Source organism: Phoenix dactylifera, chromosome 16, assembly GCF_051530095.1.
Source record: "Phoenix dactylifera cultivar Ajwa chromosome 16, Ajwa_hap1_PhDact_Kaust_v1.1, whole genome shotgun sequence".
Lineage (NCBI taxonomy): Eukaryota > Viridiplantae > Streptophyta > Magnoliopsida > Arecales > Arecaceae > Phoenix > Phoenix dactylifera.
The window spans coordinates 12,192,278-12,198,277 of NC_143205.1; positions in this window are offsets into that span (position 1 = coordinate 12,192,278).

Genomic DNA, 6,000 nt, shown 5'->3' on the forward strand with positions numbered 1-6,000 from the left:
CGGTAAAAATTTTAAAACAGCTTTATGGTTCTTCCAAAAATAAAAAAAGATCTACTAGCTCCAATATGTAACTTTTGGACAAAAGCTCTATTTGAGATGTGTTTAGGAAGTTATTTTTTTCCCATAGACTTGCCTTTAAGTCGTGACAACAAAACTTTTTTAACAAATTAATTTAAAAATACTTTAATAGTTAACAGTTTTTGTAATAACACTTTTAATAATATAATACAACATAACACAATATAATAAAATATAGTATAATATAATTATCATTATTATTCTATTAGAATATGATTATACTACAATAATATTATAATAATATAATATTATTATAACATACTGAAATAATAATATATCATTTTATTATTGTATAATTATAATATCATCATAATATAATAATATAATAAATATATTATTATATTTTATAATAAATTAAAATATTTATAATAATAGTTTTATAGTATAGGTAATTAGATAATTAAAAATATTATAAAACTAAAAGCAATTTCTCGATTTAGTTATCAAACAAATATTAAAGTTCCACGACACTAGTTACCAAATAATAAATATTTTTTTATTAAAAATTTTAGTAATGAAAGCTCAAGCTTTACAAACAAAAATTCAAGGATCTACGCTAATATCAAATAGTGGCTTATTAATTTAAAGGATTGTTTGGTGCACATATTTGGAGGTTCTTAGCTAGAGAACCCACCACCTTGGGTCCCCTGATAGAGCATTCCTCCTCCTTCCAGAGTGCACCCCTCTCCATCGTACGTGCTAAATTTCCTCGCCATCCATACTTTTCCAACTTGTGTATCCTGTTGCCACGAAAGGACCTGCTCCTCGCCAGTTGCATCGTCCTCCAACACACAAGAGCGGCCCAATATATTTGGGAGTCTAAGGCCGTTTTGTCTTTGAGGTCTTCTCTGTAGTGGGCCGGCCTAAGGGGAACTCACAGGGGGGCCTTTTTTCTTTCCATTTTGTCTTTGAGGCCTTCTTTGGGCTGGGGTCTTAGGCGACCGTCTTAGTCGCCTAAGGGTTGGGCCGGCCCTGCCAACACTCCCAGCTCCACGTGCACTGCCACCACTCCTAGGTCCCCTCGTGGGAGCCACTTCTCTCCTCCTCCCTCTCTCTCCTTCCCATCGAGTTCGGCCATTGCTCGTTGGAGTCTTGTGTCGTCCCGTGATTTGACGGATGATAAGCATGCCGGCCCCGCTCCTCTTCCCGAACCCCTCATCCCTTGTCTCCCTACTCCATTGTTATCCATCAAATTCGGGTCAAATGGCCTTAGGTCGAAGTGCTCCTTCATCGTCTCATTCTCGTCCATGATCCGACCCTCATCCATGAGGGTGGAGGAGCTCATCCTAGAGTAGTGGGGCTCTAGTGACAACAGGGTTGGGTGGTGACATTGGAATGGAGGGTGGATATGCCGGGGGTGTTGATGACCCAAAGATTGATTTAAAGATTGATTTTGATGATCACAAAATCTTGAAGTATAAATACTAATGTTTGTGTTGCAAGGAGAAAGAATTTATTTTGCAAGGAACATAGCAAGATTGGAAGAATACAAGAAGGCCTCCAAAGCTCTCAAGAAAAGTTGGAAGAAAGCTACAATTTATTGGCCCAAGTTTCAAGTTTAAAGAATTCAAGTTGGAGGAGCAAATGTAAAGAAAAATTCAAAAGAATAGTCCTCGAGTCGACTCCGGGAAGTTTAGAGTCGACTCTGACACTCTAGAGTTTCAAGAAACAGTGCTCGAGTCGACTCCGATACTCTACGAGTCGACTCCGACTGAGAACAAATAAAAAGACAGAAAGTTGATTTTCAGCGCTACAGTGATCTCGAGTCGACTCCAACTTCAGTGCTACAGTGCGGAGTCGACTCCCAGCTATAGTGCCGGCAGACTACTATTCACGAGTCGACTCCTATTTCAGCCGAGTCGACTCCTGCTTCAGCCGAGTCGACTCCTGCTTCAGCCGAGTCGACTCTAGCACGCTGGGAGGCATAACGGCTAGTTTTTTCTTAATTCCAACGGCTCTATTTTTGTCTCTAACGGCTAGATTTTTGTTTCCACTCCCTCTAAAGCTATAAAATCAAGAGGAGAGCTAGGGAAGAGGGTATGGAAGTGGGAGAGAACATTTAGGGAAGAGATTTCAAAGAGATTACAAGGAAAATCTTCCAAAAGCACAAAAGGGCCATTCAAAGCAAAATAGAGAGAAGAAGAACATCCAAGTGAATCCCAAAGCTTCCTCTCCATCCGTGTGCTGCCTCGGTGATCCTCTACTTCGTGCAAAATCAGAAGAGGGTCAAGTAAAGAAGAAGCCGAGTTCCTCCATCTACAAATTTGTTTGAGGGCTTCTTCCCTTTACTTTACTCGTTTATATTTGCTATATTCGCTTATTTGAGAAGCTTGTACTTGAGTTAAACTCTTGTTCTAATATCTTGTAACTTGATTCAATCAAGGGATTGAATCAAGGGGTTAAGGTTTGTTGGTGAGCTAAAGAGAAAAACCAACGTTGTAAGGTTGTGGTTGGTGAGCCTTTGGGAAAGACCAACCGGGTTGATTGTGAACCCGGAAAACAATCATTGTAAGGTTGTGGTTGGTGAGCCTTTGGGAAAACCAACTGGGTTGGATTGTGAGCCCGTGAAAACAATCGGTAGGTTCTAGTCGGTGAGCCTGTGAAAACCGACCGAGTTCGTTGTGATCTCGCAAAACAACAAGTTGGGTTGTGAGCTTGTAAAACAACCGACTGTAATCTAAGGGATTATAGTGAAATTCCCAAGAGGTCTTGGGGAGTGGATGTAGGTGCTGGGGTGCACCGAACCACTATACATCTTTGTGTTTGTGATGCCTTATCTCTTGTATTTCCTGCCTTCCATTCATGCTTGATTGTGTAATATCTCTAGCTTTGTTTTCTATAGAGTTATAAGTGATTTGCTTAGCTTCCACTCCATTCTTACCATACACATAGATTAAAATTGATCATACAACTATAAGTTGTTTTTAGATCAATTGCACCCTAAAGCCATAGTATAATTGCTCTAGCTTAATCTTCCACTGCTTTACTTGTAATTGCCTAGAGCTTCAGTAAATAACATCTTATTATTCCGCTGCATTCTATTCAAAGTAAAAATTAGGGAACATAATTTTTAGAAAACCCAATTCACCCCCCCTCTTGGGTTGTCACCTTGGGCAACAAGTGGTATCAGAGCAGGTGCTCTTTTATTAATTATAGTCTTAACCGACAAGAGCCAAAGATCATTACAACTCAAATAGATAGTTTTCTAGGAGAGGGACAGTTAATTGATAGGCCTCCACTATTTAATGGCATAAACTACACATATTGGAAAGCACGCATGCGCATTTTTATTCAATCACAAAACTATTATTTATGGAAAATCATAATAAATGACCTTCACACACTCTCTCAAACTATTAATGAAAAGGACTTAGCACAATTGAATGCTAATGCTATGAACATATTATATTGTGCTATTCATGAAACGAAGTTTAATGAAATTTCTGCATGCTTATCTGCTAAGGAGATCTGGGATACTTTAGAAAATATTTATGATAAATCTCAGATTAGCTCACATGTGCTTCAATTGCGTACTAACAATGAGATTGCAGAATCCTCCACAGTAGCCAAGTCGACTCCCAGTTTGTCCGAGTCGACTCCTAGAGAAGAACAGTTTGAAAGGCAGAGACACAGTCTTGAAGACCCTGTGAACGAGTCGACTCCAAGTAGTTCCGAGTCGACTCCCAAGTTAGCCGAGTCGACTCCGACAAGGCCCGAGTCGACTCCGAGGCAGAACAGTTCAAAAGACAGAGAATCATCTTTTAGGCCTCTGAGAACGAGACGTCTCCCGAAGATCTCGAGTCGATTCTCAAGTCAGTCGAGTCGACTCCAAGTAAACCCGAGTCGACTCGAGGAAGAAAGAACAACAAAAAAATTCAAAAGCTTCCTAAAGACAAAGAAGAAGAGGAAGCAAGAAGAAAGGAAGAAAGAGATAAAAAGCAAGAAAGCCTTGACCAAGGAAGAGTCAAGCAAAAAATTGAAAGCTAGAAGCAACAATGAACTACAAGAGGTAACTAACTTATGTTTTATAGCATTAGAAGATAAAGTAGAATCTGAATCTAATTTTACACCAAATAAATTTCATGAAGAATATTCTTATGATGAACTATTAAATGCTTTTCATGATTTGTATGGTGAATGTAGAAAATTAGCTATCAAAAATAAAAATCTTAAAAAGCTAAATCTCGAAATCTCAAAAGAAAGAAATTCTATTGCTAAAATATATGACAAACTAAATTCTGAAAATGAAAGCTTAAGGTTAAATTCAGAACAATTGATTCGGAAAAATCAGAATTTAATTAAAGAAAATCAAAACTTAAGTGAAGAAATTAACCAATCAAAATCTCTTATTAACAAATTCACTGTAAGTTCAGAACGATTAAAATTGATGTTTGAAAGCCAATATGTTGCTTATGATAAATCAAAACTTGGCTTGACTCCTTTACTTGACAATAAATCTCTAGAGAAAAAGGTTATCAATGCATCAAGCAAACCATTAAATAAGATAACATATTTCAAACATGAAAAGAATGGACATAACAACTTTACCTATCGTTCTAACATAATTAAATCAAGTGGTAAAGTTATTACAATTAAACAAATTTGGGTTCCAAAAGGAACCATATGTCCTAACTCTCAAGGACCCAAGCAAGCTTGGGTACCCAAAATGAAAATATGAGGATGTAGACATAGGTGTGCCAAGATACCCATGGAACAAATGGAACTTTCATACAAATGGGTGTTCAAGACACACGTCAAAAATGAAACTTAAAACATACTTATGAAAAGCAATTTTAAATAATAAAAAAATAATAATAATAATAATAATGAAATCAGTAAACCTTGCATTTCATCATTATTTTTGCTTTAGTATTTGATTAAAATATGAATTGCAAGTATTGACCAATTTTGTGATATAGAAAATACTTTTGGAAATATAATCAAATCACTTCATTTTATAGTATACTTTACTCACTATTGGACAAGTTGCTAAAAGATTAATCAATTTATTAAGAATAACTCTATGAATTCTCTATATGCTTGATTGAGAGTTTTTATCCATGGCATTATTGTTTATTGATCATAGATATGATAATGTGTACTTGGTGTGCTTTTGAATATATGCACTATGAATACCAAGATTAAAGAAACCATCTTTGGCATATAAAATCAACTCATGCTAGTATGTACTTAATCTCAAAAGACCTTGCCATTGGCTTACTTAGATTATCTTCTGAAAGGTCAAAGTTTACTATGCATGCTAACTAAGGAAACAAACAAAAATCAATTTCTAAATCTAAAGATGTTGTTTCCATCACTAAGTTTTCAAAAGCTTACATTGGATGTGTTCTTGGCAAATAAAATTGAAATATTTTCTGTATTTGCTAAATCTTGTAAAAGTGTTTCAAATGATAAAGGTTTCCAAACTGTGAAGATAAAGAGTATCATGGCACAGTGTTGAAAACCAAAATCCTGATAAAGTTTATACAGAAATTAATTATTTCAGCACCAAGGACACCTTAAGTAAAATAGGGTTAATAGAATTCTTGAAGAAATGAAAAAGACAATTGTGTATGATAGTCATCTACTTAAATGATTTTTTGTTAAAGGCTATCATCACTGCTTGTCATACATATGACTTCTATTAGATCTATTTTTGATGAAAAAAACTTCTTTTGATCTTCTGAAAAATAGAAAATGAACCATTGCATATCTCTCATATTTTTCAGTCGTACATACTATGCTTGATATGTTCTCATGAAAATAATGCCAAATCTGATAAAGATATTTCTATCCTTGGATATCATTCATCAAGCAATGCATATAGAACATTCAATGAAAAGATTCGAGTTGTAGAAATATCAATTCATTTTGTTCCTTATGAGATTAATGATTTATTATCAAGATACTAAAATTAAATTA